This window comes from Eschrichtius robustus, chromosome 9 (genome assembly GCF_028021215.1).
Source record: "Eschrichtius robustus isolate mEscRob2 chromosome 9, mEscRob2.pri, whole genome shotgun sequence".
NCBI lineage: Eukaryota > Metazoa > Chordata > Mammalia > Artiodactyla > Eschrichtiidae > Eschrichtius > Eschrichtius robustus.
This window is the reverse complement of record NC_090832.1, coordinates 61,324,818-61,352,257: the sequence shown is the minus strand read 5'-3', so window position 1 is coordinate 61,352,257 and position 27,440 is coordinate 61,324,818. Positions and strand designations below refer to the sequence as shown.

The 27,440-nt window shown below is 34.4% G+C and overlaps 1 long non-coding RNA gene across 1 annotated transcript in view; it reads left to right on the top strand.

The window, feature by feature from the left end:
- The first annotated feature begins 4,078 nt into the window (after positions 1 to 4,078).
- The window catches only part of LOC137769078 (uncharacterized), an 82,086-nt gene continuing 58,724 nt past the window's right edge, over positions 4,079 to 27,440 (top strand). The window contains exon 1 of the long non-coding RNA XR_011074916.1: positions 4,079 to 4,150. This is a non-coding gene — a long non-coding RNA (uncharacterized lncRNA). The remainder of the gene's footprint in view (positions 4,151 to 27,440) is intronic.

Genomic DNA, 27,440 nt, shown 5'->3' with positions numbered 1-27,440 from the left:
GGAGCTACCTGACTTTGGATCCATATGAAGATGTGGTGAGAAATGTTGAAAATTACTGCTTTTAAAATTGGGCAGGACTCAATATTATCTGTTAAAGTAAAGAAATTAAGTAGAGTATAAATGAGATATGTTAGTGTAGAGGAGAGTAAAGATGTGATAGTATGCTTGTATTCTTAAGTATTACTTACACAATCCGCCATCCCCCATGCACATGTTTATATATTATTTCTGTTTTCAGAAGTTGATTTATTTATTGAGAAAACTATACAGCTCCTTGTGCAGTCAACTCCAGTTATAATTATATAATTTCAGATCCAAAAGTTATCCTCTACTCTCTTCCCATTTTGATTTTTCTCCTTGTTCATTGGCTTAAATAAGCTTGTTTAGAGATATTATTTCTTATCTGCCAGAAAATGTAGACAGTATCCTAAAATAGCACATGAATAAGTGATGAATATTATGGATAATTTAGGTTTAGACAGAGAGGCTGACAAGTGCAGAGGAATTCTGTTGACCCAAGGTGACTCAGTTAAAAAGTTTTTAACTTTGACCTTTGGCAAAACCTTAGGCTGATAGGATCAGCTTCAGGTAATTTACTTAGACCGCCCAACATATTTACTTCTCTCTATATCCCCTCAATCTCTCTTGTACTCAGGAAACATACTTATTTGCTTTGACTGTGACATGACTTCAGTTAGCTAGACCTATAGCAGTCTGAGGACTGAGAACTATTCTAGATGTTTTTGTGAGTCATTTAAAAAAGTTGAGGTGAAACTCACATAACATAAAAATAACCATTTTAAACTGTATAGTTCAGTGGCAATCCACAATATTGTGCAACTATCACCTCTATCTTATTCCCAAAATTTTTCATTACCTCAAAAGGAAACACTGTTCTCATTAAACAGCTGGGACCCATTCCCCTATTGCCCAGGAACCACTAATCCACTTTCTGTCAATGCATTTACCTATTCTGGATATTTCTTATAAATAGAATCATACAAAATGTGACCTTCTGTATCTGGCTTCTTTCACTTTGCATAATTTTAAGGTTTATCCACATTGTCACGTTATCAGTACTTCATTCTAAAATTTTTATGGCTGAATAATGTTTCAGTTTATGCATATGCCATATTTTGTTTACCCATTCTTCAGCTGATTGACATTTGGTTTGTTTCCACCTTTTGGCTACTGTGAGTAGTGCTACTATCAACATTTATTTACATGCTTGTGTTGTGTTGTATGTGTTTACCAGCTTTATGATTTGCAGATATTTACTCCTATTCTGTAGGTTGCCTTTTCACTTTCGTGTTGGTGTTCTTCTATGCACAAAAGTTTTTAATTTTGATGAAGTCCAACTTATCTATTTTTTATTTTGTTGCTTGTGTTTTTGGTGTAATATCTAGGAATCTATTACCAAATACAAGGTCATGAACATTTACCCCAATATTTCTTCTAAGAGTTTTAGTGTTTTAGCTCTTACATTCAGGTGTTTGATTCATTTTGAGTTTCACATATGGTGTTAAATAAGGGTTCAAACTCATTCTTTTGCATTTGGATACAATTTACCCAAAAACATTTGTTGAAGAGTCCTCTCCCAACCCCACTGAGTGGTCTTGGCACCCTTGTCAAAAAATAATTAACCATAGTTTATTTCTGGACTCTAGATTCTATTTCATTGATCTATGTGTCTATCCTTATGCTGGTACCACATTTTTTTTGATTACTATAGCTTTGGAGTAAGTTTTGAAATTGGGAAGTGTGAGTCCTTCAACTTTGTTTTTCCTTTTCAAGATTGGTTTGGCTATTCATGTTCAATTTATTTCTATATGAATTTTAGGACAAGCTTTTTCATTTTTGCAAAACATGTCATTGGGATTTATATAGGGATTTCATTGACTCTGTGGATTGCTTTATGTGGTATTGCTATCTTAACAATATTAAGTCTTCAAATCCATGAACATAGGATATTTTTCAATTTATTTACTTTAAGTCTTTAATTTCTTTCAACAATGTTTTGTAATTTTTAGTGTAAAACTTGCACCTCATTGGTTAACATTATTCCTGATTATTTCATTTTTGGATGCTCTTGTGAATAAAATAATTTTCTTAATTTCATTTTCACATTGTTAATTGCTAGTATATAGAATTATAACTGATTTTTGTGTGTTGATCTTTACAGTGAACTATTGCTGAACGTGTTTATTAGCTCTAGTAGACTTTTTGTAGATTATTTAGGATTTTCTGTATGTAGGATCATGCCATCTGTGAGCAAAAATAATTTTGCTCCTTCCTTTCAAATTTGGGCACCATTTTTTTTTCCTTGCCAAATTACTATGGCTAGAGCTTCTAGTACAATGTTGGATAGAAAAGGTGAAAGTGGACATTCTAATCTTGTTCTTGATCTTAGATGGAAAACTTTAAATCTTTCATCACTGAGTATAATTTTGACTGTGTGTTTCTCAAAAATGTCCTTTATCTTGTTTATTTACCATCAAATTTTCTTCTATTCCTTGTTTGTTGAATACATTTATCATTAAAGGGTATTGGGTTTTGTAAAACCCTTTTCCTGCATCAATTGATTTGATCATGTGCTTTGGTTTCCTTTATTCTATTAATGTGATGTATTAACATTGGCTGATTTTTGTTTGCTGAACTCTTTGCTCATCATTTTAAATCCTCAACACTTATTCCAACCATGGCTATCGCTATCAGTTGCATTCAGGCTTTGATTTACTTCATGTAGATTAAAATTAATAATGCCTTACCACACATGGCATAAGACCACCTGTGGGAACTTGTTTGACATTCATGTATGAACAACTTGGAATTGCATGGGAGGTGACAGCATTGAGTGATCCTTGATCTCTGGGGAATGGGAACTTTGGATGAATGCTTCTCCTTTTCTTCCCTTGTGGACATGGTTCTGAAGTCAGTTTCATAAGGCTTCTCAGAAAGTCTTGCTAAATTAAACAGTCAGTTGCTAATAATGGCACTGACTTGATAATATATCTTTATTTATTTTCTCTCCTATTTTCACTTCCCTTATCCCTTAACCATACTTCCTGGAATTGCATTCAAATAAATTACTCACTCATTGGCATTTTCTTTGATTCTGATTTGAAGGAAACCCAGGCCAAGACAGAACTAAAGAGTCTACTATACCTGTCTAGTGACATTGCATGAGGAAGAGGAAACTGACAGGACATAGTGCAGCTCCTAACCCTTGGTCTTGCCACTTTCACCCGATGTTACATACTGCTGTGCAACTGTTTTGTTTTCATTTCTGGGGACTCTGCTACTGACTTTTGATGTTGGTTTTGAGTTTTGAGGTAATTTCTGAGCTTGTTGAAAGTTCTTTGCCTTACAGTTAAAGCTTTCTACTTTTCCCCTTTTGGCTATGGGGCAATCTCCTACAATAACTGCTTTCATTAATTAAAAAGAGTAGAATACCTGCAAAGGGGGTAAGAATGGTTCTTAAGTATGTGTGAATTTTGAGTGAATGGGGACTAATAATCAAAGTAATAAATCTCACATTTCTAAACACTATGTGTCGGGTACTGTGATAAGTTTAATCTTAACATTCCCATCATGAAATAGGTACTAGTGTTAGTCTCATTTTACCTTTAAAAACCAGACTCCCACTCAACTGATACCAACTCTTCAAAGCTTGTCTTCTTAACTATTATGTTATATGGTCTTATGATATTCTTTCTGTGAATGAATTAAAGTTCTAGTTACAAAATTCATTAAATGTTTGAATAAATTTTCATAAAAAGCCAACACCCTGTCTGAAATTCTGTCCCTCTTGAAATGAAAACTGAGACTAATATAAACAATAACAGAGTTAAGTTTTTGATATAGAAAAACTGGTTTCAGAATACGATGCTATTTTTGATGAAATCTTGGAACATAACAAAGCTTAACAAAAAATGGACTTGACTCCCTTGATGGTACACTCAGAGTTTAAAAATCTCAGAGTTGCTCCTGATTCTGCACAGACAGAATCTGGAGATGTTAATTTTTTGTCATTTGGCTTCTAGATGTCCTTGGCGTGTGCACCCCTGTGGAATCCAGTTCATCTCCAATCTGTCAGAAAGCATCAGAGGTGGTTTTGAGTCCTTATGTCCTGAGCCTGTGAACAAAATGTGTGAGTACACTGAAATAATGAGGTCAATTTTACTGTTGTCAAGGGTCTTCTAAAATGATTTTATAATGGTTGTATTGGAATGAATTTACCCTGTAGTTTCAGGTTGAGGAAGGAGGAGCAATGTTTGGTTAAGTTTAGAAAATATCTTTATTGGAATTGTCTTACGTGTGCAGGTTCATTCTTTGCCCTAGAAAGGCTTTGATGGACATGAATGAATTAAATCTGAGAGATTTAACTCAGTAAGAAGCAAAGATAATTTTTCAATGTAGTTATCAAATAGCTTAAAAATTACCAAATGATAGACCATATATTTATTCACAAATGAAATTTTCCCAGTGCAGACTAGCATCCTTTTCATCTAGGTTTTAAGAAGATAACATATTAAGGATCCCTTCTCTTTGCCCCTGAGGCAGGTTACTATCATCTCAAAAGAAACCCAAAACTTTGAAAGATTCACTAGTTAAGCTAGTGGTTACAACCACAATTTAAAACTTTTAATGACTCAGGAAATTAATTTTGGAACTGTTGTATGTATCTGTGCTATATGAACATTGTTCAAATGATTATTTTTATTTTCGAGGTAAGTTAGTTTGGGGAGACAAAATCATTATTCCTGTTGGAGAGAATATTAGGTTTTATGTTTTTTTATTTCTAGAGATTCAGATGATGACTTCAGATGTAAGTTTGTGAATTTTGAGCCAGTTGAGTTTTCATTGCCTTGAGACGAGCATTTGCTTTGTTTGTTGGAAACTGGAGGGGGCTGAATAATAAGCTAGTCAAATTTATTTAATTTGGGTAAATAGTACAATTTGACTAATTCCATGTAAACTTAAAGAGATTATGTTTGAAAATAAGGGGTTGCTTCTTGTTTTTACTGAGTAAATTTATTTCACTTCTTAGCTGGACACTGAGCCTATTGTGCATTCCTGGCCCACTATATAATTTTTTGTCTTTCTCCTCCTTTGATTTACCCAAAGCAGAAGACCAGTTTCCCACAACAGCCAGGCTTCTTGATGAATTTGAGTTCATGAGCTAGTATGTCTGAAGGGCTTTGGGAAGATTTGAGTTGAGGCTAGATTGAGGTGAAGAAGAAAGAGTTTTGTTTTATACTTGTAGACTCTTCCTGTAGGAATGAAAATGTAATCAAGTACTCTTAAGTAAAGAACAATCACTAAATAGCTAAGCTGAGGAAGTTTCCCATGAAATCTTGTTCAATTTATATGGCTTATATTTTATTACACATACCAGTTAGAGATTGTTGCAGGGAATAGGTAGCCATTCAAATTAGCCCAAGTTGAAGTTTTATTATAAGACTTCTAGGGCATCTCACGGGGCCTAACAGTTACAGCAAGAATTTTAATATCTAGCCAGTTTTAATTTTAGGAGAAAGGTTAAACATGATAGCTCATTCTCCTATTTTGCTCCACAGTTTTTAAGAGAGAGGCACATTTATGACATTTATTTCAGTAATTAGAATCAGGTACAAATGACACCTTTAACAGGCAACAATCCTTTCTCCATACTCTAGCTATCATTGAAGAGGTATGTCAGTGTATTTCAAGAGCTTTCAAATAAATCAATTAGCAAAACTTTGTCAGTGGAATTGATTTAAAATTTTTATTTTCTTAGAGTTTCCTGCAACCATGCTTTAAATATTTAAAAGTGATGGAATTTTCTTTCCGATCAGTCATTGAACACATTGAGTCACTTTTTCAATCTCCAAAATCTTCTCACTTTGATAATTTGTGTGTTTATTCCTCAACCATCACCCTTTTCCATTTTAATACATCAGATATATTGAGTTTACTTTCTGTAAGCATTCTCTGTTTTGATAGGCACATCTGTGTTAAGTGAATCAGTTTCCCTGTCAGTCCTTTCAGACATTATTTTTTCTTGTAGATGTCCATCCTAGAGCCCTCACCATTATCCTGGGACATTCTTTTTATTTTTTCCTGGCTCCTTCTTTTCTGATTCTCTTTCTTGGTTTACTGCCAACTTTTCAATGAAGTTCATTTTCCAGAAGATTCCTGAAGAGAATACATAGGAAGTAAATTTTTTGTGGCCTTGAATATACTAGAATTTTCTTATTCTATAAATATACTTGATTTCTACTTATATTCTTTAAGTACATTGGCTAGGTACTGAATTTTAGATTGGAAATAATTTCCCCTCTAAACATTCAAGTCCTCCTTCATTATCTTTTAGTTTTCCTATTTCTGTCCAGAAACCTGACCCCATTCAGATACCATAGTCTATGTTTTGGTTTCTCCCTTTCATGCTAGAAGATTTCTCCATATGTTAGGTTATCCTTGGCTATCTCCTATATTTGAGAATAAGGGGCCTCATAATTACTTGGAAAACCATTATTACAGGGATGTATTAATTGGTGAGGTTTATTACAATAAGGTGGCAACATGGCTTTTTAATTGAGAGACCCTAAATCTCATACATGTACATGTTTTCTCTGGGCCTTTCAGTTTCTCTAAAGAAGACTTCTCCAATTTCATGCTTGGAGGGTAAAAACCTAGAGGTCTATGTTCTGGGAAGTAAACCAGAAAATGACTTGCAGGTCTTACCATTCAGTACAGGGATTTGCCTTTCATCCTCTGTTACTCAATAGAACATCTCTTCTGCTGTACAAACTTCTACAGAGTGCAAACTTAAATCTTCTGTTGGGGTCAGGGAAAGGATCTACCATCTAATTTTTTTTTAAAGTGAACTTTCAACTAATTCTCTTGTGTTATTAATATATCCTTTCCTCATTGTATTAACATCTCACCTTCAGAGATACCTGGTATTTTCATATCCTAAGACTTTCTGGGCTTTTGAGGTAAAATTGGCAGCTTCCTATTAGCTTCTTTCAATTCAGGTTGAAGTTTCAGCTTTATCTGGTTCGCTAAGCAGTTACCATTCATCCACCTATCATCCAACATTTCAGAAATGTTTTTGATATTGCTTATATAGTATCTTCTCCTCTCCTATTCTTTTCATCCTTATGGATTTATAAGTTTAAAATTCACTCGCTGTCAGTTTAGTGTGGTTTTGCAAGGGTGAGGAGTAAATAAATATGTGCATCCACTGTCATGCGTAATCAGAAGTTCATGAAATATCTTAAAGCAGTATATGCAAAAGATAGTGATACCTCCATGGTGTGACATTAATACTATTTAGGGGCTTCCCTGGTGACTCAGTGGTTGAGAGTCTGCCTGCTAATGCAGGGGACACGGATTCGAGCCCTGGTCTGGGAAGATCCCATATGCCGCAGAGCAACTAGGCCCGTGAGCCACAACTACTGAGCCTGCGCGTCTGGAGCCTGTGCTCCGCAACAAGAGAGGCCACGATAGTGAGAGGCCTGCACACCGCGATGAAGAGTGGCCCCCGCTTGCTGCAACTAGAGAAAGCCCTAGCACAGAAACGAAGACCCAACATAGCAATCAATCAATCAATAAATAAAATCTTTTAAAAAAAATACTATTTAGAATATTATCAATTTATCATTACAATATCTGCAAGTAAAAGAGGGCATAAATACTCTGAAAGCATAAGGGCCTGCCCTTCCTAGCTCTCATGCTGTTTTCTCAGTAGACGAGCTAATTCACCTGAAACCTTTACAGAGCCTCCTGCCTAAGTTCTCCAGTTGTACTTCACAGATCCTTCTGTTGTAACACTTGCTACATTTTCCTCTATCTGTTTATTTATCTTTTTCTCACTAAGCTTCAGTTTCTTGATAGCAAATATTAAACCTTATTCATCTTTGTACTCCCTGGGCTTAGCACAGTGCTTAGCATGTAGTAGGTGCTCCATACATGTTTACTGAAAAATGATGAATAAATATATTAATAATTTACCTACATCTCCAAGGAACTCTTAACATCTCATATCTAAAGTAATTACTCTCCAGTTTTTTCCTCTTCTCTGCTTCCTAACTCTCCCATTCCTAACAAGCAAAATATACTTTTACTCATTACTTGAACTAAGTATAGATATATTTCATATATTTCTATTGCTTACTTAATTTTCACAATTTAACTGAGGCTATTTAATCATCTGAGGTGTTTTACTTTCAAAACAATTTTCTCCAGAATGAAGCAACATAGTTTTTTATTTGTTGGTCATTTACGGACATTTATCCAAATATTTTTGCCACTTGGGATAATGATGGATGGTATAAGGTGGTGGCCAGGCTTAGACACAATTGTTAATTTAATTCAAGCGTTATTTACTGCTCATGTGTTATCTCCAGGACATTTTACTTAACACTGTTTGGAAATCAAAATGAATAAGAAAAAAAAAATCCTGCCATTAAGAAGCTTACATTAATATATTTTATATATATATATATATATATATATATATATATATATATATGATGGAATATTACTCAGCCATAAAAAAGAATGAAATAATCCCATTTGCAGCAACGTGGATGGACCTAGAGATTATCATACTAAGTAAGTCAGACAGAGAAAGACAAATATCATATGATATCACTTACATGTGGAATCTAAAAAAATGATACAAATTAACTTATTTACAAAACAGAAATAGACTCACAGACATAGAATATAAACTTATGGTTACTAAAGGGGAAAGGGGGGGAGGGATGAATTGGGAATTTAGGATTAACAGATATACACTACTATATATAAAATATATAGACAACAAGGACCTACTGTATAGCACAGGGAACTATTTTCAATATCTTGTAATAATATATAATGGAAAAGAATCTGAAAAAGAATATATATGTATATCTGAATCACTTTGCTGTATACGTGAAACACTGTAAATCAACTATACTTCAATAAATATCTTATAATAAGTGAAAAAATATAGAATGATGTCCTTTAAAAAGGTAAAAAATAATGAGTGCTATGAAGTTCAAAAGATGCAGAGCCCACAAATATAGGGAATCATGAAGGGTGTTTTTTGGGGAAGTAGCTTTTAAAATGTTCTTTAAAGAATGGCAGAAATGATAGAATCAAACGGAAAGGGATGAGAAAGTAGAGTAAGAGGCAGAGAAAACAATAACTAGATGTGTTTGGAAATAGGAAGTAAGCAATTTATTTGGCTAGAGAGTAGAATAGAGGATACGTAAGGATATATGGAAGGAAGAGCTAGAAAATGGAGGATGAGCCATTTTGCAGAGAACTTTCAATGTCAGGCTAAGGTATTTTACTCAATGGAGTAGCCAATGGGGAGACACTGAAGGTTTTAAGCTAGGGAATAGAATTATTTGAATTATGATATAAAAATATTAGTGAGGCAGATGTAATATCAGAAGAGAAATGGGAAAAGGAGAGACCCATCTCAAGGGTACTCTTGTAGCCTGGGAAGAAAAAATGAGCTTCTGAAAAAAGACAATAGAACACAATTTTTTATATGTTCATTACTATTTATATTACTATTCAGTTGTTTACTTATCCATTCTCTGTCCCCTCCCACTAGAATGTAACATCCTTAAGAACAAGAATCTTGTCTGTTCCCTTGAGCCCTGATCACCAATGTCTGAGGTAGTGTCTGCAATATCGTTAGTTGCTCAGGAAATGCTTCTTGAAGGAATTAAGGAGACATACAAAGAAAAAAGAGAAAAAAATATCAAATAGGTCAGTCTCAGGTGCATGAATTAAGTGAAATAAATTTAAATAGGCCGGTAATCCCAATTAATGAAAATAGAGTGAACTCTGCAATTAAAAGACAAAAATGGTCAAATCCGATTTTAAAAATCCCAGTTGTATGCTATCTAAAGATTCATACTTAAAACGTAAAGATACAGCAAAGACTAAAGTAAAAGTATTTATCCCAGATAAATACTAACCAAAAGAAATCTGCTATAACTATATCATTTTTATACAAAGTATATGTAAATTAATATAAAGTTAAGTGGAATATTAAAATATATATGTTTATATATTTAGAAATTACATATAACTAATAATATTATTTTAAAAATATAAAGCATAAGTGGACAGAATTACATGGAAGGTTGACAAACCCACAATCCAAAAAGATTTTAACATACTTCTCTAAGTAACTGACACACGCTTCATCTAATGGGACTATACAGTACTTACATAGAAGTTTCTTTTTAAGCACTAATGGAATATTTAGACTGAGTGGGAAAAATCATAGAATCACTGGAAGAATAGCATTAAGCTAAAGAACAAAGAGCAAAGATGAAAAAGAAAATTGCTGACACACAGAGAGCATGAGGGATGAGAATGGACACTGAGGATGAGAATGGGGAGAGACAGACGTATAGAGGCCTGGCTGAGGAGAGACTGCATGAGATGGAAGGTTTCAAGTTGGGGAGTTAGCACAATCAAACTGTTAGGAAGATCATTTTGATGAGAATGTGGAGGAGTGGAGAGTGGAATGTAGAATGAGGAGTGAGTAGGAAAGCTGGGATAAAGGAGACTAGTTGGGAGACCATTACAGCAGTGCAGGCATAAGACAATGAGGTCCTGAATTAAGGCAGTATCAGCAGAAATTGAGGGGAAGATGCAGCTTTGGTCAATGTTATGGAAATATAATTGTCAGTACAAATGACTTACTGAGGGGGAAAAAATATTGGGTTGGCCAAAAAGTTCGTTTGGGTTTTTCCATAAGATGTTATGGAAAAACTGGAACGAACTTTTTGGCCAACCCAATATCAGTATGGCTCCAAGTTTCTGAGATGGGTGGACGGTAGCATTAACAAAGACAGAATTTATAACAGGAGGACAGGTTTAAAGGGGATATACTTGTGATACTTGAGGCTTAGAATACATTTTTTTTTTTAGGATACATTTTTATTTAAAATTAATTTTTTAATTTTGAAGTGCCTGTGGAAGTACAACCATGGAAAATTTCATACTCTCCTATTGAGTTTTTTTCTCATGTAACCAGGTAATATGACATCTCTGAATTATGAGTGTAAAGATCACTTGAGACACCTTTGTCTGGAATTGACAGACCTGAGCTTAAGTCCTGGCTTTGCCATTGCTGTGTGACCTTGTTTGTATCTTATGTGCTAGGTGTGTGATTACGTCTTTCAGTTAAATAACTGCTTAGATAACTTTCTGGATGGGGTAGATTTCTCAATCTATACCTTAAAACCATCATCTCTAAAAGACCATCCCATTTTAGCTGTCCTCAAATATGCATGATCTGAACTAGCGAATATATTACCTATATTGGATTCAGTGCAGTTCCACCAGTATTTGACAGACTGAATGACATGTTTCAAAATTTCTGCTTCATATTTTGTTCTTTTCCTATTTCTAAGAACTAATTTTTGAAAAGTCAAAAACTTGACAATAATCATAGTGTTGATATGATGACGATAAAAGAGAGCTTCTTGTAGCTTAAGCATTTTAAATGTAATTCTTACAATGACATCATTTTGCCATATTTTATATTTGAGAAATTGAAGGTCTGAGAAGTTAAGTAAGTTTTTAGAGGTCACATAGCAAATAAAAGGTGAGGCTGGAATATAATTCCATATCCCTGATTTCAATGTTTGCATTCCTAATAATTATGTAAAGTGCTATGGGACCTTTGACTTGGATTTGATTAATCAAAAAATGTTACTTATAAAGTATCTTCCTGTATTGAGAATATGTCTGCTGCCTTAGGTTTCTCAGACAACACAGTGTATTTCTTATAAATCGTGCAATAATTTTGGAGCTCATGGAGAGAAAGGTGTTGTGTCTATTGTAGGAGATAAAAATGGTCAGCACAAATTTCTTTGCAATATTTATCCTCTTTCATAAATATGTTTTCTTTGTCTTTTCATCAACACAGTCCTTAAAAAATTTAGTAATTATGGCTTTTTATAGTTTTCCTTTTATTTATTATTATTTTTAAAGTGGTTAACTGTGGCATTATAGTATGCCTTGGAAGTTTCTCACTAGGAGATAAACCAAATTATATGTTAATTCTCAGAACTGAAACAAATTGACTTCAGTGATGACTGTTTTAAAGTGTTCAATCACATATTGTCCTTAGAAAAGGTCAACAATGACTATATATTTTCTAAGGTGCTTGAAGAATTTGATGACTTATAATTACCACTAAATGATAGGTTATCTAATAATGACCTTAGTGGATGTCATAGCTGTGTTGGGCTCTGTGCCAAACGAGGATTGGCTTCTGAGAATCAATTGCACATTGTTGATTTTGTTAAATTAAAAATCATCTACAAATTGTCCTTAGCCCTTGCCATGTTCTGGGAAAGGCTCCAAAAGTTCTGTCAGATCATATGGTGTATTTTTGCTTAATATTAGTAGCAACAATAATAAGAGTTTACACTAGCTATGTACCATGTGCCAGGAATTGTGCTAAGTGGTTTGCATGTTCTACTTAGTCCGCAAACAGCATTTGGTGCTAGATACAGTTATCCCTATTTTACAAATGAGGACCATGAGGCTCAGAGAAGTTAAATAACTTGCCCAAGGTCACCCAGACAATATATACCAGAGCCAAGATTTGATCACATATTCTGCTAAAATGTGTTCAAAGACTCTGTGTGTGGAATTTGCACAGTTTCAGAGAGCATTGGTGGCACACTGAATGCCCGTTTGTTTCTGTGGCCTGACACCTGAGTCATCATTCATGACAGCTTGATGCATACTTTCTGATTCCAAGTGTCAGCTGAGAATGGCTGATGCAGTGGTCCCATAGCACTCACATTTGTTGGAAAATTCCATGTTGATCTTTATATATATATATATATATATATATATATATATACACACACACACACATATATATATATGTATGTGTGTGTATATATATATATATATATATATATATATATATATATATATATATATATATATACACACACACATACATATATATATATGTATAAAACAGTTGCTTAAGCTTCCGAAGTTGGCTTTTTTGGTCATGGTACATAATTTGAGTGTTGGGGAGTCAGCATGCCTGAGGTGTGAAGATGATGATGTACTTCCTGTAGGCATGAAGGCACTCAGACACAAAGCATGGACGACAGAAACAACTGTCATTTGTTGTTCTTCCTACTCAGGCGTTTAAAAAAGAAACTAAGGTCAGTTAACTGGGAAGCTTAGACTCTCTTAGCTTGCTTTCTTTGCATAGGCTTTTATTTAGCCTTTTAAATCATTTTTCTCTTCTCTCCCTCCCCACCCCCTATCCGTTTTGAACACGTTCTTGGATTTCTCATGCTGGGCCTAAGGAGCAGACTGCTTATATTCAAGAATGATTTGGAGGGGATAAAGTGTGCAAGATTTTGAATTCTTGCCATAACTCCCTGGCAGACAGCCAGGCAGCCTCAGAGGAATAAGGCTAATGAAGGGAGGGTAAAGCAGATCCGAGAGTGCGGCTGGTAATGCAGTATTCATTTAATTGGGAGCAGGTACCGGTGCAAACTTCTCCATTTTAATTGGAAAAAGGGAAGGGGATTGTTAAGGAAGAAGGAAAAAAAGAATGCATAAAGTTTTCAAGCCAAGGAGCCAAAGGCAGCCCTGTCTATGCCAGAGAAAGAACTCAATTTAGGGCAATTTGCTCTGCAAGCTGGGCTGCAGCCTCCTCTGGGAATAGGGATGAGGAAGAAAATGAAACCAAAAGAGAACTTGATAAAATCACCTAGCACAGACATTCTCAGTAGAATAGGTTTTACTGAGTTAAATCTGCCCCAATCAATATGACTCTTTTCATATAAATTACAAATAAAAAGCCACAAGATTACAATAAAAATCGAGACTCGAGTACCGCTGATGTTGCACCTGGGAGTCTTAAGAACTTATTATGGAATATATGTTTTCGCAACTCTAATGTTTGTTTTTCTTTTCACCCTGGTCATGCGAATCAACTCTTTGCTTTCCCTCCCCATCTATCCAGTTTAATATATTGTTCTAAAAAACATCGGAGGCAACTCTCTCTGCTTAATTTCTCTTGCACTGGAGGTTGGGGATTGGTGGTTTCTTTTTGTCTTGAAATGTGTTGAATTGAACGTGGGGCTGATTTCTCATCCTAATGGTAAACAAAGAGATTTCTTCCCATTGTACATTTTTATGACATAGGATTTATAACGTTAATGTATTAGTAAAACAATAAAAGAGAGGTCAGGCTTCATATAAGAGAAAGCAATGCTTTTTGATGCATACGAGACTATTAAAATAAAACACTCTGTAAATTTATGTTTAATAACTATCAGCTCTTAATAATCTTTGACTGTGTTGTATAAATAGTAGTTTTAGGCAGCTGATGGTTTTAATGTGATGACTTTAATTTTGATCCTTAGTGAATAAGGAGGCGAAAGACCAAACAAAACATTTTGGTCTTTCTGCCAGTGCGGTTGACTAATCAATGAAGAACTTGGAGAGAAGAGTCTCTATTTTAGTACATAAAAGTACATTTTAAAGATAAATATAAAGAGCTTATTTAGAGCTTAAGTTTGCTGGCAATTTTTTGTTATTAAATTTCTTTAAGGTGATTCACAGTAGGGAATAAAAAGAAGATCATGGCGCCTCGTTTATATTCCACCTTATATGTAGTCAGACATATATTTAGTGTTGGCAAACCTGATGAAAGAAGAGGTGACTATGAACATTTTATCTCTGATAATTTTGCTTGTTGATTGGAAAATTTTTTACTGTCAAATTCTAGCAGACTGTGGCCTGCTTATTTGACTTTAGCTCAATTACTAGAAATTTAATATTAGAAATGATTTTCTGGACAGAGGAAATAGGGTAACATCTCAAAATGTGGTGCAGTTGTCACCTCAAATATTCCATCGTGTTTTTTTCTCAATACTATGCTGAATAAATGAATCAACCTATGTACCAAAAATATTTATATAGGACCTCTCAGTCCTAAGCACTGTGGAAGATACAAAGATGAAAATAACACAGACCCTGACATCAAGAAACTTATTTTCTAAACGGAAAGGGCAGACTAAAATAAAATACAAAAAGGTTAAATACAAAATCATACAACAGAAGAAAAGATGTTCCCAAACAACAGATAATTAATGAAGTCTCAGTCAAAATTTTTTTCAGTTTGCAATGCATGATATTTGGCACAATTTGTGCCATATTTTTGAAGGAGCAGTAGATCCAGGTGGTTTGCGGAAATCTGTGATGGGTTTATAGGACTGATGGTAGTTGACCTGGTTTGTACTTAGAAGAGCCGGAGAGGGAGCGAGAGGCTATACCAAGTTTATGAAATGATATACTTTGATTAAAGGTAAGGGGCTGGAAGGAAGGAGAGAGTAGCAAACATATTTGGGGAACACACTGATTATAACAAAGGTTCTTAGAGAAAATTAATGGGAATTAGTTGAAGCCACATTTTGTATGGCTGTGATTAGAATGCTTTCTTTACCTTGTAGTACGGAAATGTCTAAAGATTTTTATTTTTTTAAGATAAAAGGATTCTTTGGGAAAGACTGATCCAGTGGCAGCATGTGGTAAAATGAATGGGACGGGGGCCTCACATGTGCTCACAATCCCATTTTTTTTCCCTACATGACCTAATATTCTTTCTCTTCCATGTTATTCTCCATTCACAGTCTCCACCCTCAATGCTGCTTCACAGAGCTGCACCTGCTGACTGGGCTGGCAGTGGCCCTCCTATCTTCCCTGGGTATGGTTGCCCACAAAGCTGCCGGCTCTTAGAGTGCCATAGAAGTGCAGAGTGCGGGGGAAACACCAGAGGGAAAGGCTTTTTCCGCAACTCAGAATTCCACTTGTGTCAAGAGTTACACGAAGACTCTCATGAAAACATTGCAGCATCTTCTGTCTTTTAAGCCCTCTGAGAATCACAGTAAATCTCCTAAGACAGTTCTATCACCTCCTCACCTTTAGCTCTGGAACCACAGATACTCATACCTGGATGGGTCAGTCAGGGAGTAGATGCCATCTTCTTCATTATTCTTGTCTCCCCTGACTTGATAGCTTCAGGCTCCAAATACAATTTTCTCTTCTTTCTCAATTATAAAACAAACATCCACACAGATCAATGGTTACAAACAGGGACTGGTGTGTATTTGATATGAGTAGGTGGGTGAAGGAGTCTCCTCTACAGCTCAGCCACTCAAGATACTCTGTTTGGTTCTATAGTCTACTATTTATGTGGTATGTTTTAGCCTCTAAAAAAATAGTGAATTAGAGGATTTGCCTTCTCATGCCCACTGTTCTTTTTCTATACCTTTTCCCACTGGAGCATATTTAAAAGAGAAGCAAATGATTACAATATTTTTGAAGGTGGAAGAGGCTTTTCAACTGCTGCTCTTTTCTGTAGGATAATCCACTATTAGCACCTTTTTGTTATATTTAGGGGAAAGGGACTGGGGATCTTTCTGCCATGACATTTCTCAAAATATGCTACCTCAAAATAGATTACCACCTGTTTCATTCATGTATAAAATGACTCTATTCTGACAACTTGGGTATATTTATGTAAAAAAGGGGAACCACAAGAGGTAAATTTATAAGAGGTAAAATTATTTTCAGGTATATTTATATATTTGGAATGATAACAATATTTTATAATGTTTTAATTTCAATAGTACCAGTGTCACAGCTGAATAGCTATTGGAAAAATGCATTAATTAAAAACCTGTTTGTGGATCAATTATAGATGAGAATTTCTTATTAGCTTACATATGGCCTTGTGCCATTTTGAGAGCTGCCATTTTATACAAATTTTAATTGAAGATGTATCTCTACTAGGGAGTACACACTCATGAAATTCAACATATCCTCTCTTGCAAATAGCACTGATGCCTATATTAATATAGAAAGAAACAAGTTCAAGTGTCAAAAACATGTTACACCATTGATTGTATTAGACAATACCAGATTCAGGTTCAACTACCATTTATGGAACCCCTGTTTGGCCAGACATTATGCTATTATATGGTATCTATTATTTAACTTATACTTCTTCAGAGCCAGGAATGAACTAGATGTTCATATTTACATTTTACAGGTAAGAAATGGGAAGTCTGTGTAAGTTAGATGGTGACTCCATGTCTAGTGAGTAATAGGAGTGGGACTTGAAGCCAGGGTTCCCTGATGCCAATGTGGAAGTTAATTAGGATTTTCCTATCATTAAATTTATGACCCCAGCCCAACTTCTCTTTACTCCAAAATATATAATACACTTCTGGAATTAACAGAAGAGTGAACATTATTGTGAATTATTACACATATTTGGTCGATGAGGAAAACTGAGAAAATTGTATTCCTACTTATGATAGGAATATCTCTTTAAAGTAGGAAGAACAATGTGCTGAACAAATGGCACATGCTTCCTTTTTCATTATTCTTGTTTAGGTGCTAAGAGACTGTTAAATATATTATGATGCTTTCGATAGTCTTAGTTTTGTACAGCTTAAGATAATTTCTGAATTATTCCATAATGCTTTGTTAGTTTATTGATGCTGCTTTTAAAAAAATTTCCCAAGTTTTTATTTTGAAAAATTTGAAGCCCATGGATAAACTAAAAAAATACTATAATGAGCACTCATGTGCTCTTCATCTAGATTCACTAATTGTTAACCAATTTACCATATTTGCCATTTCTCTCTCTCTTTCTCAGATATATGGATATACATTTGCTGAACCATTTGAAAATCAGTTGCAGATATCATGATAATTCACCCCTAAATACTTCAACATATATCTCCTCAAAACAAGGACATTTTTCTTCATTATCTTAAGGCTGTTCTTACATTCAAAATAATATAAAATTGATGTGAGAATATTACTTGATATTGGCCCATATTAAAAATTTCCCAATTATCCAATTAATATCCCTTACAGTTGCTTTATTTTTCAACTCATGATTTAGTCAAGGATCATTCAATACACTTAGTTGTCTTGTCTTAATTTCTTTTCATCTAAAACAGTCCCTTTCTTATTTTTCATTGCTCTGAGGCTTTTGAAAAGTTCAGACTAGTTGTTTTGTATAATATCTTACATATTACTGCTATATTATTGGAGTCAAGTTAAACATTTTGTCAAGAATACTATACAGGTGATCTTGTGTCCTCAGTGTATTACATCGGGAGGCACATAATGTTGACTTGTTCCATTATTGGTGATGACTAACTTTAATTATTTGGTTAAGGTGGCATCTCTGAGATTCTTCCATTGTAAAGGTATTCTTTTCTCTTGCAATTAATAGATAACTGTGGGTGATACTTTAAGATTGTATGAATATCCTGTACTCAACAAAATTTCATTCAATATTTTTAGTATTCATGATGATCTTTGCTTGAATCACTTATTACATTAGTGCTTGCAAAATGATGATTTTCTATTTATATCATTCATTTTACATTTATGAATAGACCTCCTTTAAGGAAGAACTTTCTCCTCCTTCCCATCTCTTTTGTTTTACATCCTTGCTTTCTAGCTCAGCAAAATACTGCAAGCTTGCTTTAAACTCTCCATGTCCCAAACCTGGAAACAACCATTTCTCCAAGGATCCCTGGTTCCTTTTAGTAGGGAATTGTATTTAGAAACCAAGATTGGGGATTGTGGTGTGCATATTTTTTCTATGTACTCTCAGGGGATACACTAGAAAAAAAAATATATATGTGTACATATGTGTATATGTATATGTATATATCTTAGTCTGATAGCTACACTGCAGGGTTCTTCACACTTGCCCTAGTCCATGTTTGAATCTTACTTTTCCCACAGTGAGAATCCTGACTCCCAAGAACATTGATATATTGCATTTACTCATTTAGTGTATCCTACAGTATCCACAAAATATTTTCAGAATTATTACACTAATACCAGTACCAACAGCAACCTTGCTAAGCAAACTTAAAGTTATTTTAAAAATTATTTTCTTTTTGTCTTTAAAATGTATTCTACTAGAGGTTTATAGTCATAATACTGTGTTCAAAAGTTACTTAAATTATTTGTGTGTGTGTGCATGCACACACACGTTATAAATCTGATATACAGTTAAATTAATTTGTTTTTAGTTGTATTAAATGTTAGTGTTTTTGTATTTTTGATTAAATTTAATTTTTGATTATATAAAGAATTTATATGGCTGCACATTAAATATTGTAGATATAAATAATACATAGTATATTGAATACTTAAATAAATATATAATATATATACTAATTACTATAATATTTATATGTATATATAGTATGTATATTTATTAAAGTATACAAATTTAAAGCATATATTTATTAATATATATCAATATATTTTAAAAGTTAGATTTAATAAATACAAAGTATGTTTATATTAATATATTATTTAATTATATATAATATATAATAATATACACTATGTATTTATATACAGTAATTAAATACTATGTATATATGCTATTTTTTTTTCTGTGAAGTATATATCTTGTCTGGAGCTCATTTTTTAGAGTTATCTTTTTGCAATATCCTTTATCTATATAAATGTTGCAAATATTTTCCTACATTTTGTCATTTTCTTTTGATTTTGTTAACGGGTGTTTTTCCCTTGTAAAGGTTATTTTAAAATATTTTATGTAATTGAATTTATCTTGTAATGTATCTGGATTATCTCACACATTCTGGGACCCAGGACAGAATGAATAATTTGAAAGGAGCCTGGGTCAGACCCATCTACTCATCTTGGAGAGCCTCTCAGAGAGGCAGGGGGCAGCTGGAGCTCACCCTGGGGACACAGACACTGTTGGCAGCCATTTTTGGCAGCTAATTCTACTCAGAGGGGCACTGGTGCTGGCATGCATTTCGATCCTCCCTCTAGCATATTAGAGCAAGGACCTGGCCCTGCCCACCAGTCTGTCAGCACCAGTACTGGGACACCTCAGGCCATGCAACTAACTAGGCAGGGACAGAGCCCCATCCACTAGCAGGTTGGCTGCCTTAAGACCTCCCTGAGCCCACAGCCACCCTAGGGCCTGGTCCTGCACACCAGAGGGTTCAAAACTTGGCCCCACAAACCAGTGTGCTGACACTAGGCCCAGGACCCAAAGAGCACTGTAGCCAGAGACCTCAGGAACAAGCTCCACCCACCAGTGGGCTGGCACTAGCCTTGGGACCAGCCTCACCAATCAGTGGGGCAGGCATCAGTCCCAGGACTCATGGCCCCAGCCCTACCCAACACCAAGCCAACACATCAATTCCAGAGTCCCTAGGACTCTGCAGCCAGAGACCCTGGGACCCAGCTTTGACTGGCAACAAGCTGATGCTAGCCCTGGAACCCACTGGGCCTAGGCTCTGCCCACCAATGGGGTGATATTAGCTCCAGGAACCCTGGGCCCAGGATCTAGAAACCCCAGAACCCAGTTCCACTTACCAGCACTAGCCACAGAACCTGGCCTCACCTAGCAGTGGGCAGGCACCAGCCCTGAAATCACCTGAGCCCTAACCCCACCCACCAAAAGTAGATACTAGCTCCAGGAACTGCACCTTGCCATGTCAGGACCTAGCCCACTCACCAGAAGACTGGCACCAACCCTGGAACTCATTGGTCCCCAGATCTGCCTACTAGCAGGCCAACACCAGCTCTGGGACACCTTGGGCCCCTCAGCCAGCCACCCCAGATCTGATCCCACCCATCACCAGGACAAAACCAGCTTTGGGACACCACACACCTCACCACAGGCAGCTGTGTCAGGAACTGGCCCCGCCCACTAGATCCAGGACCCCTGGCCCCACAACTACCCACCCCAGAACCCAGCTCCACCCACCAGCGGGTCAGCACTAGCCCCAGAACCCTTCAGTGCTTAGTAGCCAGCCAACTTGTGAGCTGACCCCATCCACCAGCATCTATCTGGCAGCTTCCACACAAGGCAGGGCTTGGCAACAAATTGGACTGTGTCCAGTCATGCCTATCAGGTACCCACAGTAGTCCACCCACCACAACAGAAAGATGCACACAGCCACATAGAGGGCACTGCTAAAGCATATAGCTCTGGTGACCAGAGATGAGTGTGCTGCCGGGATGCACAGGATGTTTCCTAAAGAAGTCCCCTTCTCCAAGGTTGGCAAATGTAATCAACCTACCAAATATGTGGAAATGAAAATAGCAAATTAAGCAAAGTGAAGCAAGAAAGGAATATGTTCCAAACAAAGGAAGATAAGATAAAACCTCAGAAGAAGAACTAAATGAAGTAGAGATAAGTAATCTACCCAATAAAGAGTTCAAGGTAATAATCATAGAGATCTAAAGAGTTCTAAAAACTTGAGAGAAGATTGGACGAACAGAGTGAGAAGTTAAATGTTTTTAACAAAAAAAGAAAATATAAATACAACCGAACAGAGACGAAGAATACAATAACTGAAATAAAAAAAAAAAAATACACTAGAAGGAATCAACAGTAGATTAGATGATACAGAGGAACAAATCAGCAAACTGAAAGACAAAATCATGGAAATCACTGAAGTTGAACAGAAAAAAGTAAAAAAATAAAAAGAAATAAGGACAATGTCAAGTGTACTAACATTCACATTATAGGGGTCCCAGAAGGAGAAGAGAGAGAGAATGTGGCAGAGAACACATTTGAAGATATAACAGCTGAAAACTTCCCTAACTTAGGACAGGAAACAGACATCCAGGTCCAGGAAGCACAGAGAGCCCCAAACTATCAATCCAACAAGTACCATACCAAGACATATTTAAATTAAAGTGGCAAAAATTAAAGGTAAAGAGAGAATATTAAAAGCAGTGAGGGGAAAGCAACAAGTTACGTGCAAGTGAACTCCCATAAGACTATCAGCTGATTTTTCAGCAGAAACTCTGCTGTCCAGAAGGGAATGGCACAATATATTAAAAGTGATGAAAGGGAAAAACCTACAACAAAGAATACTCTACCTGGTAAGGCTCTCATTCAGGTTTGATGGAGAGATCAAAAGTTTTACAGACAAGCAAAAGTTAAAAGAGTTCAGCACCCCCAAACCAGCTTTACAATAAATATTAAAGGGACTTCTCTAAGTAAAAAAGAAAAGGCCAAAACTAGAAATACGAAAATTACAAAAGGAAAAATTTCATTGGTAAAGGCAAATACATAGTAAAGGTAGTAAATGAACCATGTATAAAGCCAGTAGGAAGGTTAAAGACTAAAGTAGTAAAATCATCTATATCTACAATAAGCAGTTAAGGGATACACAAAGAGATGTAAAATATGATGTCAAAAACAGTAAATGTGGTGAGTGTACAAATTCAGGGTTGTTAAAATGCGTTTGACTTAAGAGATCAGCAACTTAAAATAATCATATATATATAAACCTCATGGTAATCACAAATCAAAAATTTATAATAGATACACATACAAAAAAGAGAAAGGAATCCAAACATAATACTAAATATAGTCTTCAAATTACAAGGGAAGAGAGCAAAAGAATAAGACAGGAATAGAAAAGAACTACCAAAATAACCAGAAAACAATTAACAAAATGGTAATAAGTGCATACCTATAAATAATTACTTTAAATGTAAATGGACTAAATGCTTCAATCAAAAGACATAGACTGGCTTAATGGATATAAAAATAAGACCTGTATATGTATATTCTGCCTTCAAGAGACTTCATAACCTATATGGGAAAAAGAATCTGAAAAAGAATAGATATATGTATATGTATAACTGAATCAGTTTGCTTTACATCTGAAACTTAGACAACATTGTAAATCAACTATACTCCAATATAAAATAAAAATTAAAAATAAATAAATAAATAAATAAAAGTTTTTAAAAAGGGAGACTCACTTTAGATCTAAAGACACACACAGACTGAGAGTGAGAAGATAGCAAAAGGTATTCCATGCAAGTGGAAATCAAAAGAAAGCTAGTGTCACAATTCTTATATCAGACAAAACAGATTTTATAATAAAGACTAACAAGAGACAAAGAAGGACATTACATTAATGATCAAGGGATCAGTTGAAAAATATATAACAGTTGTAAATATGTATGCACCCAAAACAGGAGCAGCTAAATATGTGAAGCAAACATTAACAGACGTAAAGGGAGAAACTGACAGTAACACAATAATAGTGGCAGACGTTAACACCCCACTTACATCAATGGACAGACAGATCAGCCAGCCAGAAAATCAATAAGGAAACACTGGCCTTAAATTACATATTAGACCAGATGAAATTAACAGAAATATGTGGAACATTCCATCTAAAAGCAGCAGAATACACATTTTTTTCACATGGAACATTCTCCAGGATAGATCACAAGAAAGGCCACAAAATAAGTCTCAGTAAATTTAAGAGGATTGAAATCATAGCAAATATCTTTTCTGACCACAATGGTGTGAGCCTAGAAATCAACTGCAAGAAAAAAACCTGCAAAAACTCACAAACATGTGGAGGCTAAACAATATAATATTAAACAACCAATGGATCACTGAAGAAATCAAAGAAGAAATTTAAAAAAAAACCCTGAAGACAAGTGAAAACATTATAGTTTCTTATCTGATTTAATTAATACCTCAAACACAAGGTTATAACTGGAAATAGTGAAATTTTTTGTCTTGTTCCTGAACGTAGATAGAGGAAATGTCTTTAGTGTTTCCTATTGATTCAATTATGTTAGATATTGGTTTAAGGATATATATCTCTATCCATCTGGTAAATATCAATTTGGTAAATTGTGTTTTCCTGGGGAATTACCCACTTCATCTAGATTTTCAAGTTTATTTGCATAGGGTTGTGCAAAGTAACAACTTATGATTTTTTAGTTTACTCTATTTCAATGGTTGTTTTCTCCTCTGTAGTTTATTATTTTGTGTATACGTGCGTCCTTGCTTCTATGAATAGATTAGCTAGTGATTTCTCTATTTTGCAATTTTTATTACAAATACAAACATTTCTACAATTATTTTGTTAATTTTAACATCTGCTTTTATTATTTTGTTTCTTTTACTTTACTTTTTTTGCTTTTCTAGCTATTTGAATTAGAAATTTATCTTACATATTTTATCTGATTAGCAATTTCATTTAATTCCATAAATTCTGATGTGTAGTATCTAAAATATCATTTTATAAAATTCTCCTTTCACTCAAAAATTAATAGAGTTCTAAAATTCAAGTTCAAATGGAATTTTAAATTATTTTTATGGTTTTTAAATTTATGGCATCGTGATCAAATTTGCAACATTTCCTCCTTATAGAACTTATTGAGACTCCTGTAATGGTCTAATATATGTTCAATTTTCACGAATGTTCCATGTATGCTTTAGAGTATTATAAGTATTTATATTTTGAGGTGTAAATTGGATATGTCTCTATCTATATACTATCTTGATTGTGCTGGTTAGCTTTTTTATTTTCTTATTTTTTTCTCCACTTATATGATAGGGAATGGGGGTTAAAATCGTTTTTTAAAATAATGTGTTCCTTTGTATTTCTACTAGCATCATATGTAGTTCTGCTTTCTGAAGTTGGTCAATGTGTTGTTTGTTGCATAGAAATTTATAATATATCCTAATTGTAAATTTTGATCTTTAACATTACAAAGTTGTCATTAAAAAAATCTCATTTAATACTTTCTGGTCTAGATTGTGCATAGTCTGTTATCAGTGTCTCAACCACTGCTTTCTATTTTTTCCAGTTGGCTAGTATACTCTTTTCCATCCCTTTATTTTTAGCCATTGTGAATCACTTTGTTTTAGATGTCTCTTGTAAACAGATTAAAGTTGAGTTTTCTTTTGTAATGTTGTGATCCAGCCTGGAAATCTTTTTTTGAAAATAGGTGTATTAAGATCATTCACACTTATTGATATGATATCATTTATATAACTGTCAATTTTTGTTACAAATATAGTTAAGAAAAAGAATGATTTATAGTATATTTATTTCATATCTGTATTATATATATTTTGCCTCCTACCTTGATTTTTTCAGCTTTAAATGGCACCTTCTTTTACTCCCTCCTATTTTGCATTTAGTGATTAAAAGTTCGTATGTTTTCCCTTTTCTGTTTTTCTTCTTCTCTCATTTGTTCAGTTATGCATTTATGTTTGTCTGAACACAGATTTACATTCTTATATATTTATCTACAGGTTTTGCTTTTTTTTGTTTTTAATCTTAGATCTGCAATTAAATATATTCAATTCTTATTATCAGTTGTTCTGTGAGACTTTTGAAGATATCCTCATGTTGGTTGAGGATATCTCCTCTAGTAGATTCCTGAATATGGACTTCTGGGCAGAGTATCCCCTGAGATCTTGCATGCTTAAAATTGTTTATATATAGACTATATTTGAAGGATACCTTCTTGGTTGTGTAAATCTACAGCTCATACTTTAGTCCTCCAAGTTTCTTGAAAATATTGCTTTGCTGTTTGTTGTCTTGCTTTGTATTTTGCTGTGAGAATTTTTATTCCAAATTTATGTCCTTTGCTTGATTTTTTTTGTCTAAAGATGTAGAAGAATTGTGTTTTTTAACCTTTAAATTCTTTTAGTTTATTAGTAGATGTCTAAGTTATCCTTCTGGGCCAATTTTCCTAAGTACATGATAGGCCCTTTCAATATACAGGTTCATGTCTTCTTTTATTTCTGGAAACTTTTATTAGATTATAGTTTTAAATACTAGTCTTATTCTTTTGGTTGGTTTTTTCTTCATGGACTCCCAACTATATGTGTATTGGATATTTTCTTCCCATTTTCTATATCTCACTTGCTTAACCTTTTTAACTCTTCATTTCATTTTTATTCTCTTGATTATTTTTACTCCTTTCCTAAATGGCCCTTATTACTTTTTTTTGTTTTTTTTTTAACCTTAGTCATGTTTTAATTTAACCTTTACTTGTGTCTTTTTCTTCTGTTCTTTCCTGAGGTTGCTTAACTCTTATTTCACATCTTTATTTTTTTCACATTACTAAGTCTTACAATTTCTGATTTTATGAAGGTTATTTCTAATATCTGAAAATGCTTTTAAAGCTTTAGTTTCTGATCAGAGTGTTGGGTTTTACTTTTTCTCTGCTTCATGATTGTTTTGGGGAGAAATTTAATAAGCTAAAATATTTTTATTCTCATTTTCTAGTTTGCTCTTGTAATTGATGGATGCTTCTGACATTTACTATTGATTTTTAAAATTCTTATGCTTCATTTTTTCAGTAATAACATGTGCATTTAAACATGGGTAGTGAATGTGAGTAGCTTGCTAGATTTATTGGCTCATGTGTGCTCTCTTCTGTTAATATAATGTAGTATAATTTATTTAATAGATTGTACTTTCAGCGAAGTTGTATGTCTTTGATTTTGCAGTTTTCTTTTGTTTCTTTTGTAGAAATTAGGCTCTTAATTTCTACCACTTGTTTCTCTCTTTGCTGTCACCGCCAAACCTCTAAGCAACACCTTCCCTTCTCATGAGTAGCATCTGTGATCATATGCATTTTCAAGCCACTTCCTTTTGACTCTCCAACAGCCAGTCCTCAGATCTACCTACTGGCAGACCTATTGTCAATATTTGCTTATTCATATAAGATTCTTTTTCTGGAGATGAGTTGACCTCAGGTGCACCAAGATAGATGCCCTGCTTCCCTCCCAACTTCCATGAAATCTCCAAGAAACCCCTACACAGGTATGGGCTTCACTCTTAGTTCTGCTTGTCTCATGTCTTCCTTTTAACATGTTATGTGAAGACTTTTAATTCTCTTCCAGCTATACTGTAGCATGGATTATGAATGGATGTAATTACTCTCCTTGCTGATATCTCTGTTTCTCTCAGATGAATGGAGAGCTTCAGGTTTAGGTGTCTATCTTTTCCTATAGAAACCCAGAAACCTCTCCTCTGATATTTTTAAAGTAGATTAAAATTCAGAAATAAAATATAAATTTTACATGTGGGAAATTTGTTTTATTGGTATCATACTGACTGTGGAAGCTAGCATTCTGCATTACAAAAGCCATAAGTCAGTTGATCTGAAAATACTGTCAGTTCATAAACTAAAAGTTTCTTCCAGGTCATGCAATATTTAAGTTTTTTTTTTTCGCTTAACTCTTTATTCCTAGTTGTTTATTACTCATAGTCTTGCAAAGCAGTATTTTATTATGTGTGTCCTGCAGAGAAACTACTTGAGTTTACAGCCTGGTTCTACCACTTGCAAGCTATATGATTGCAAAATTTACTTAATTCCTCTATGTTCTGGTTTCCTTCTGGATAAATTGGGGATAACAGTAGTGTTTATGCATGGGATTATTAATACATACAACTTAAAACAGTTGGCATATAATGTTTCATTATTCTGAAACAGTTTTTTTTGGGTTAATAGGTCAAAGGACATAAGAATTAATCTCTAAACAATATATTTCTTGGGAAAATGTGACAATA